The sequence below is a fragment of the Bidens hawaiensis genome, unplaced genomic scaffold (assembly GCF_021521415.1).
Source record: "Bidens hawaiensis isolate Kalapana, Puna unplaced genomic scaffold, B.hawaiensis_p1.1 tig00039218_1, whole genome shotgun sequence".
NCBI lineage: Eukaryota > Viridiplantae > Streptophyta > Magnoliopsida > Asterales > Asteraceae > Bidens > Bidens hawaiensis.
The window spans coordinates 1-10,572 of record NW_027496909.1 but is presented as its reverse complement, the minus strand read 5'-3'; the positions used below and the strand labels follow the sequence as shown (position 1 = coordinate 10,572).

At 30.9% G+C, this 10,572-nt stretch overlaps 2 pseudogenes across 2 annotated transcripts; both read left to right on the top strand.

The window, feature by feature from the left end:
• The first annotated feature begins 277 nt into the window (after positions 1 to 277).
• Positions 278 to 3,033, top strand: LOC143591108 (tetraketide alpha-pyrone reductase 1-like; annotated as a pseudogene). Its single transcript, XR_013145603.1, has 5 exons — positions 278 to 493; positions 718 to 887; positions 976 to 1,319; positions 2,642 to 2,834; positions 2,892 to 3,033. The product of XR_013145603.1 is annotated as a tetraketide alpha-pyrone reductase 1-like (transcript).
• A 1,484-nt stretch (positions 3,034 to 4,517) lies between these two features.
• Positions 4,518 to 7,582, top strand: LOC143591107 (calcium-dependent protein kinase 4-like; annotated as a pseudogene). The gene is made up of 7 exons (XR_013145602.1): positions 4,518 to 5,084; positions 5,793 to 5,936; positions 6,030 to 6,181; positions 6,275 to 6,390; positions 6,763 to 6,930; positions 7,009 to 7,233; positions 7,310 to 7,582. The product of XR_013145602.1 is annotated as a calcium-dependent protein kinase 4-like (transcript).
• Positions 7,583 to 10,572: the final 2,990 nt, after the last annotated feature.

Sequence of the window (10,572 nt, the reverse complement as noted above, 5' to 3'; positions counted from 1 at the left end):
AAACACAGTGCCATACGAGCATACCACCCAAGCAACATTCAAATTACCTTATTTGCTAGGTTTTTATTATTTATTTGTTTGATACATTTATAAACGAAGAAAAGATATTTTATGCCCGCTTGAGAATGGGCCCTGCGTGGTGGCCCATCCTATGCTTCCTATGGGCCGGCCCCAGTTCAACATGCTATTATATGATTAAAAATAGTAGAACACAATGATGAGAATATGCTTGTAACAAGAAGTAACATCTCTCTCTTTCCAAATAAATAAACAAACTCATGTGTATGATGTGACTTAACTTCTCATACCACCATGTGAAACGTTCTGGCCACCTGCCTATATTTATTTCATAACATCACACCATTTGGCATCCGAGAAGTTATGGATCATGGCACGGTTTGTGTAACCGGTGCATCGGGTTTCCTTGCTTCTTGGCTCATCAAACGACTCTTGTTATCTGGTTATCATGTCATTGGCACCGTCAGAGACCCTGGTATGTCTAGTTGTGTTCATATTTTTTCTCTAACTGGTAAAAAAAAGTGTCTAACACGTAAACTCAAATAAAATAATTAGCTAAAAAGAGTAAGGAAACGTTTTACTCACAAAAAAAAAAAAAAAAAGAAAAGAAAAAGAAAGAAAGAAAGAAAAAATTGTTAGTAAGAAGATATAATATTTGTGATTGTATTTAACATACCGCTATTGATACTATTATTATAGGTAATGAAGCAAAACTAGGTCACTTATGGAACTTGCAAGGGGCAAAAGAGAGACTTCGCCTCGTGAAAGCCGAGCTAACCGAAGAAGGAAGCTTTGACGATGCAATCATGGGGTGCGCGGGTGTGTTTCACATGGCTTCCCTGGTTCTTGGACACATTACTAACCCAAGGGTACGTTTGTTTGTATGTTGTAAGCTCATCAAGTCTAATTATGATGATATATGTATATTTATTTTTATTAAATGCGCACATTTTATAGGAAGAGATTATAAAGCCCGCTGTAAACGGGACACTGAATGTGTTACGTTCATGTAAGAAGAACCCGTCTGGTTGTTCTAACGTCATCGTCCTCTACGCTCAGGATCAAAGAGAAAGTTGAGCCTAAGATACCTTTGGATGAGTCATCTTGGAGCTCTGTTGAAATATGTGAAAAACTCAAGATTTGGTATGCACTGTCAAAAACCATGGCAGAAAAGGCAGCATGGGAGTTTTGCTATGACAATGGGATTAATCTGGTTACTGTTATCCCATCATTTGTGGTGGGGCCCAGCATACCCCCTACTTTATGTTCTACTGCCACAGATATCTTGGGCTTGCTTCAAGGTGGTAATTTTTAACCTATTTATTTATTTATTTATTTATTAAGGAGTCCATTTGGGCTGTTTTTTAATTAAGAATTAACTAAATTGATCCAAGTTTAGTCCCGAAGTTTCAAAATTACAACATTAGACCTATCAAATCTGTAAACGAGTGGCCGATAAAACAAGGGAGGGGGTATTTTTGAGTAGGGGAATTCAAGAATGATTGGGCCGAATGACTATTACTTAATTTCTTTTATGAAGTGTTTTATTGAAAAGGTGTAAGCCCTATTAAGGATATTTTGATCATTTTAAAAAGGTTCAGCAGACTACTGAACAGCATCCATTCTAGAGACCATTGATGTTATTCTTTTGTAACCTACTAGATCAAGCCTCAACTTTTAGAATTTGAAGACAAAAGTTGTAATATTAGGTATTTCATATGGACCATCTGTTTAATTAATTATTTTGTTAGTTTTGCAATAATCTTACTATACTATTAAATCAACATATCTTTTTCACATGTCATTTAACTAGGTTATCCACATAGGATGCCAAGTATACAATTTCTATAAATAAATTATCCATCTAATAAACAATTTGATTTTAAACATTAACTCATAAGTTGGAGATTGTTTCAAAATAAATGGTTATAATCATCATTTATTGAGTAGCAAAGGCAATTAATTGTCTTCATTGTTATTTTCTATAATTTTGAGACTTTGCTATTTTATTTTTATTTTTTGGATTTTGGAAAATTATTTATAAACGTTTGGACTTGATGTATGGATGTTTCGATTGCAATGGTGGTTTAAGTCACGAAGTTTGGATTTTATAGTTACTTTAAGAAACGGTTTAATCAAAATTATAATTGTTATATCTCATTGATATATTCATATTTGTAGCATTATTTATGTTGTGTACTTATATGTTTTATAATTTCAATAAAAATAGTTTTTATAGCACACAACTTATGTTACAACATTTACATGTTTACGATTAAGAGCTTACAACATATGATTTCAGTACATGATGACGTTTTGATAAATATGCCTTTTCTTATTTCATGGTATAAGTTAGAAATATGTTTTAAATTGTTATTTATCTCTATTTTTCTTTATATGTCGGATTTTTTTTTAATTAAAACAACAATGTGATACATTATATTAATAATGTTAGATTATCTGCTTTTTATAATTCATTAAAATGTATAACACATATATATATACATATATATGCATATATGAAGTTTTATATATTTTCATCCGTGTTTAACACGGGATCTAACCTAGTAATACTTAAAGAACAAACACATGGGTTGTAAATTGTAACGGTGAATAAATGCAGGGGAGACTGAGAGGTTTTATTGGCATGGAAGGATGGGATATGTTCATATAGATGACGTTGCTCAATGCCATATTCTAGTTTATGAGCAAGAAAACGCTCAAGGACGATATATATGCAGCTCAACCGTCATTGATAACAATGACCTCGTGTCGATTCTGTCAGCACGTTATCCCACACTATCGATCCCAAAAAGGTACTAAATCCACATTATTACTGTGTTAAATAAAGGCCAACTCATTATGTTCTTCAGTTTTGAGCAGCACGAGCGACCGTATTATGAGTTTAGCACCGCAAAGATCGAGAGTTTAGGGTTCAAGTTTAAGTCAATTCAAGAGATGTTTGATGATTGTGTCACATCTCTTGTGGAACAGGGCCACCTTTCTATGCCTTAGTAAGCAAAAAATGTCTCCAGTTTCATGAAAATGGTGCCAAGTGTTCTAATAAAAACAAGGATAGGAAACCAAATAATTAAAAAAAAATGTAACATCATGTTGGCGTGTAATATGCATCTGTAGCTACGTGACTGGCTAGCTTTTATAATAAAATGAATGTGGTTTGATAAAGACTTGAAGATGTGGCTAGTTTAGCCGTTGGATGGGGTTTGATCTGGTCCAACAAGAAATACTCGGTTTAAGGTTTGATGTCGTGAAACATACCCAGTTGTTGGTATAAAATTGATTCAAACACAAGCGAAACGGACCTACAACAAAGAAATTATTATCAACTTCGTCGGAGCCAAGTCAAACACGAACACTTCCCTACCCACATAGGATATGCTGAACATAAACCTAGAAAATGCAAACTATGGACGTTTGTTAATTGGTATTGTTGTTATTATTACCATTCAAAGCACCACCATAATTTTGCCTACTAAGAGGGTAGAGTTGCTAATAGGAAGTTTGATAAACTTTCTAACACATTGTGATTCAAGCTTTTGTGAATAATTTACCTTTTTTTTTTAATTAAAATTAGATGACGAAGCCACGTGAGAGAGAGAGAGAGAGAAAAGAGAGAAGTCAACGTGGGGGATATAATGGTCAGCACGACACAAAACACCCAACCATTCCAACATTAACAACCGAAGGATGTTATCTCCTCCATCTCGTCAACAACACCCCAATTCCCATAATCATTGTTTTAACGTCAATCATATTTCAATTCGCCTTCTTCTTCATCCCATCTGGTAATTTCATGTCTCTACATTAATTCGACTTTTATTATTATTATTACTATTATTCATTTAATAATTTCCCATGTGGTGGTGAATGGTTGTCTTATTGTAAGTTTTCTTTTGTCCTTTTCAATAATTGTTCATATCATATCAAATCATATATATGCGTAATGTCTCAATCCAAACAAAACACCTAATATGCTTAATAATAATAGTAATAATATATATATATATATATATAACCAACTAATGATATGATGCAGTTTTTCACCATCATTCGTTTATTCGGTACCTTTCTTTCTTGTTTTTCTTAATAGAAATTCATACATTCTGTGTGTTTTGATGATTACAAATGAATTTGATACCATATTTCATTTCTGGGTTACAAATGAATTTGATGCGATCAATGGAGATTAAGAAAAACGGGTACCAGTACCGAACCAATAAATGCAGTACTATATTCGGTACCAAATTTTGTTCAAATTCGGAAGCAGTGGTTTTAGTACCTGCACCACTCCAGTGTCAATCTCATCCATACTTCAGAAACAGATATTGCGTTGATTCGTATCAATGTTTGCAGTAAATTTGATGACCAAGAAAGAGGCTTTCAGCATTTCTAAACTTCAATCAACCTCATCCCCGATCGCTTATCACGAAACAAACATCTTACCGCCAAATTAACAACTGCAACAGTCAAGTTTTACATCCCAAAATTGTTGCAAAATATTGAATACATCATGAACCGCCACGGTACAAACCAAGCTTTCTACGTCATAGGCCATAAAACCGAAAACATTCGTGACCTTTACACATTGGGCCAAAAGCTAGGCCAGGGTCAATTCGGAACAACCTATTTATGCACCGAGAACTCGACAGGTACAGAATACGCCTGCAAATCTATTTCAAAGCGGAAATTAATATCCAAAGAAGACGTGGAAGATGTGAGGAGGGAGATTCAGATAATGCACCATTTGTCGGGGCATCCGCATATTGTGACCATTAAAGGCGCATATGAGGACCCGTTATATGTTCATATTGTTATGGAGCTTTGCAATGGTGGCGAGTTGTTTGATAGGATTATTGAGAAAGGGAATTATAGTGAGCGGAAAGCGGCTGAGTTGATCAAGATTATTATTGATGTTGTTCAGGCGTGCCATTCGCTTGGCGTTATGCATCGAGATTTAAAGCCTGAGAATTTCTTGTTGATTAATAAGGATGATGATTTTTCTTTAAAAGCTATTGATTTTGGGCTCTCCATATTCTTCAAGCCAGGTATATAGCGGTTGGTTATACATCTTTGTTTTATTATGTTAATTATTATAGTTATTAGTGTGTTACTATCAGGTTTATTAGCATATGGGTTGTAGGCCAAAATAGGTTTCCATTGAGTTTGTAGGATTTATTGTGAAATCCAAATGAAATGGTGGGTCCCAAATTATTAAAAAAAAAAAAAAAAATTAACAACTTTTAACCTGTTTTTTATCTAACCCTCTTTAAGGGCTTTAGTAACTCACTAACTTGTATATCATGTGCTTTAACAATCTTATCACATTTATTTTTAATTTTAAGTCATTTTAAATGTAGTAACTGGTTAAATAATGTAATACTTTTATTTTAAAAACATTTTTTATTTGATTTTTAAACTATTTTTATTTCTTTTATATACTTTAATTTATCTAAATTATTTGACTAAGCAGTTATTTTTTCTAATAACAAGTTATATATTCTTTTATAAATAATCTGATTTGGTTAAGAAAGCAAATTGATTATAAAAAATAAATGTAAAAAGTGGTGATGATATGGAAATGTAAGGATGCTTGTAGGGTTGAAGAGAACATGAATGTTTTTAAAGGATTAGTGGAAATCTTTATGTGGTGACTCGACACGGTTGTGTGTATGTTATGGTTTTACATTTGTGTGTTAACAGTTTTACATTTTATGTTTTGTTTCTAACTGTAATGGGATTTTATTTATGCTTAGGTCAAGTATTCACAGATGTGGTTGGAAGCCCGTATTATGTTGCACCTGAGGTGTTGTTGAAACGTTACGGGCAAGAAGCAGATGTATGGACGGCCGGGGTCATACTTTACATACTTTTAAGCGGCGTACCTCCGTTTTGGGCTGGTATATACCTGTTATGATTTATAAACTATGCGTTATAGATAATAGATTTCACTAAAACAAGTTTGTGGATGCTTATGCAACTATATTGTGTAGAATCGCAACAGGGAATATTTGATGCGGTTTTGAGGGGAAATCTAGACTTTGAATCAGACCCGTGCCACTTATATCTGACAGTGCAAAAGATCTTGTTAGAAGCATGCTGTGTTCTCACCCCAAGGATCGGTTAACTGCTCATCAAGTTCTCTGTATGCTATGCTCTCTTTTAACCATTTTAAAAATCTGTTGTGTTGTGAATATTTATGACATCGGGACAAGTTTTGTTTATAATGATTGTGCAGGTCATCCTTGGATATGTGAAAATGGAGTTGCTCCTGACAGAAAACTCGATCCGGAAGTTCTTTCTCGTCTGAAGCAATTCTCAGCAATGAATAAGTTAAAGAAGATGGCGTTGCGGGTATGTGGATTTTCTATATGCATTGTGAATTATCTTTTCATAAATGGTTCATATATAATTTTTTAAAAATTACATCTGACATACCAATGTGTATATTACGTTACACATTAAACAATTAAGCTATTTTGTTTATATGTTTCTTTATTTTAAGCGTTTACTTATACATGTGTAGGTTATATGTAGATAATATGGCATACACATGAGTATGTTCTATAAATAAACGAAATTTGCTCATGTTATTATTATTATTATTATTATTATTATTATTTTACTTTTACAGGAGAGATGAATAGCATTGCATCTAAACCATTTTCTTATATTTTACAATTTCTTTTTTATATTGAAAAAAATGAATGATTTATTTTGATTCAGGTTATAGGCGAGAGCTTGTCGGAAGAGGAGATCGCGGGATTAAAGGAAATGTTTAAGGCAATGGATACCGATAACAGTGGTGCGATTACATTTGATGAACTCAAAGTCGGTTTGAGGAAGTTTGGTTCTACATTAAAGGATACAGAAATACAAGACCTTATGGATGCTGTAAGATTATCCTTGAATTTTGCACCCAAATTTTGTTATAAAGAAAAAGACAGTTAAACTAACCTTATTAGTTTTCAGGCTGATGTGGACAACAGTGGAACAATCGACTACACAGAATTTGTAGCAGCTACACTTCATCTGAACAAACTCGAACGAGAGGAGCATTTGGTTGCTGCGTTTCAGTATTTTGATAAAGATGGAAGCGGTTACATTACAGCTGATGAACTTCAGCAGGCGTGCTCAGATCACAACATGACTGACATTCTTGTTGAGGATATTATTAAAGAAGTTGATCAAGATAATGTCAGTAGAAACATAATATATTAATATGTATCATGTATATAAAATTTTTGTTTGATGGAGTTAGGTTAATTTGCAGGATGGGAGGATTGATTATGGGGAATTTGTGGCTATGATGACAAAAGGAAACGCAGGAGTCGGTAGAAGAACGATGAAGAACAGTGTGAATATCGTGCTAAATTCACCAAGGGCTGTCTAGTTTTATCATAAATAATCGGTGGTTATTATTGTTCTTGTTACATTAATTGTATGTTGTGGGATGATTTGTATTTTGTTTGGGGAAGTAGAATACAGATTTATGATCAAATTGCAGTTGAAATGGTTGCTTGGGGTTGAAGTTGGAAAGTGTTGTTGCAGTTGGAAATTGTTAACACTAATAGAATACAGATGACATTGTTATTATATAATCGGATTAAACACTTCATGTCATTTTTATATATAATTGTTAAACGTGCGCTGGCTACATAACATTTGATTATGTTAGGCGTCTCGTGAATTAATTACACTTAATCATGTTAGACGTGTCGTGTAACCCGATTATGGAACATCACGTTTAGTTAAGCGTGTTATGCACGGGTTCAACAGTCGTGATAAGCGTGTTATGTTGTATTTTTAATGCGTTTCATTTCTAGGGACAAAAAAGCAAATGCTTAGATTCCTCTACTCTAATGACAATTCTCTTTTCTTGTAGTGTAACACTTTGAGAGGATATCATCAAAGTTCGGGTATAAATCAATTCAAGTAAACTTGATTCTTAATCCGAAGCTTTTGTTTGCTTTGTTTTATGATTTAATAATCTTGTTCATGCGTATAGCATACATGTAATCTAATGTAATATAAGTATACTAGGATAGTGAATAATAAATTTGTTAGGTAAATTTAACATTTAAACTTATAATTTGTAACTTTGAAATTAATAATTTTTAAACTCATAATTATAAGGTTAACCTTAAAAAAACATAAATTTTATAAGTTAAATACCTAATAGTTTGTAAGTAATGAATTTTTTAAATTATAAGTATTACAAAATAAATATTCATATTTTTTCATTTGTCATTAACTATAAAAATCTACTATTGATAACTTTAAACCATAAAATAATATTGAATATGCCATTTAGATGCGCATGTTTATTATAAACATCCAAGTTAATAACTTATTTTTTTGTAATAAAATTACATTTCCAAATATCTATATTACTTAAAGCATCATACAACGCTTGTATAACTTAAAAACTAAAGGAAAATTTGAAATCGGAAAATCCACTGCTTGAAACATTAGCTTGAATTCGACCCCCCTGTATTTAACAAAATTTAAAAATTAACTGGTGAAAAACTTTACTTGAAATACAAAAAAAAAACTTAATACTTGATTTAAAAACAAGTCAGGAAGATCATGAATAGTATATACGAAAAATAAAATAAGGAATAATCTAAAAATGTGGAATATTATATCTTTGCTTTAATAATTACCATACACTATCATAAAGCTTGTCATAATATGTGAAAGATTAACTTCAGAAATTTTGGCAATAATTTTAATGTTATATATTTGAAATATTCTTTTTGTTTTATTGTTTTTTTTTAATAAAACGTGAATTAATTATCATAATTAATAATGTCAGTGGCATATTTTAACTTTGAATTATTGTAAAAAAAAGAGTTTAAAATTGCAAAAAGAAATATACTATTTTAGAAAATTGAATGATAAAAGTCAACTAACTTATTATTGAATTTAATTAATAATGAATTAGATGGAAATATTATAAACAGAATAGATTGTGTGACATCATGTGTGAACAAGTTAGTATGGTGCTATGTGAACAATATGTTTTGTTTTAGTAGTATAGTTAGATTGTAGGATAAAGCTAAAATACAAAAGGAGACAAAAATGAGAAGTATGGAAAGAATTTGTGACCACACAAAAAATCTCTTAAAAATAAATTCAAAAAAAATAATAATAAAAAATCATAACTCAAAATATAAATAAAAAACGTAAAATTTTGAAAAACTAAAATGTTTCGACCATCATTCCCGTTCAAAATAATATAATAATAATAAATAAAAAAATTGACGAAAAGACACAAATGCCGAGATCAAAGACACAATTACAAAATAAACAAAAGACACAATAGATCGCAAAGTATAACACAATGCCGAACAAAATATAACACAATGGTGAGTATATAACACAATATCAAGAAAAAAATGACATAATGTCAAGGAAAAACGACATAATCAATGACGAAAAATAAACACAAAACACAATGATAAACAAAAAGACACAATGGTTTTTTCACTCAACATTTTTTTTTTGAGAACGAGAAAGACGGTGGAAACATTTTGTGTTTTTACTTTTTTTTTTGTTTTTTATTAAAATTTGAGTTATGATATTTTTTATTATTTATTATTATTATTATTATTATTGAGTTTTTTTTTATGGCTACAAATTCTTCATTTTTATTTTTGTCCCTTTTTTTTGAATAACTTGACTCTAGATTTTTCATTCTTATGTTTGTCTCATTTTTTAGAATAACTTGAACTTAGATTATATTTACCCTAGATTATATATGTAATATATGTGATCTGTCACATTGCGTCAGTAATATGCGTAACGTGTCAATATATTATTATTACCATATATAATTTGCTTTATTATAAGATAGTATTATTGTATGATACATATATTAATCTATAACATTAAAGTATTCATTATCTTATAACCATGTAATGTTACATATATTAATTGCATGTATATCATATCACTTTTTTTTTTTGGTATATGTGGGAAATTTCGTTTTCATCCTCAAACTTAGAAAATAACACAAATCATTCTTTTATGTTCATAAATTATCACGTACATTTTACATCATTTTTACTAACAATGTGTTAGGTTTTGCGGTTAAGCCATATATTTTACACATGAGGGCAATTTTAACATTTTACACTAAAAGTACTTTTCTCATAATTAATTAAAACTTAAATAAAAACAAGTCTAAAATACTTATAAACAAACATATAAAAATTTAAAAATATCAGCTTTCACTCTATACTCTATATATGCATTCTTTTGTACCCAACACTTAACTCCAGATCTTGAAGATGAACAAGGATGCTGATGAATTCGGTTATTTTCTTTCTTAATATAGCAACACTACACTCAAGTTATGCTAAAAATATTCGACTTTAAAATGCAATTGTCTTTTTCTTTTTTCTTTTTTTTGTCTTTTTTTTAAATCACGCCACATGAAAAAGAACCTAACCGGTTACTTCCAAATTCCAATTACACAAATCAATAGTTTAAACCATACTCAAATGTAGGAAAAATTTATAAAAAAACACT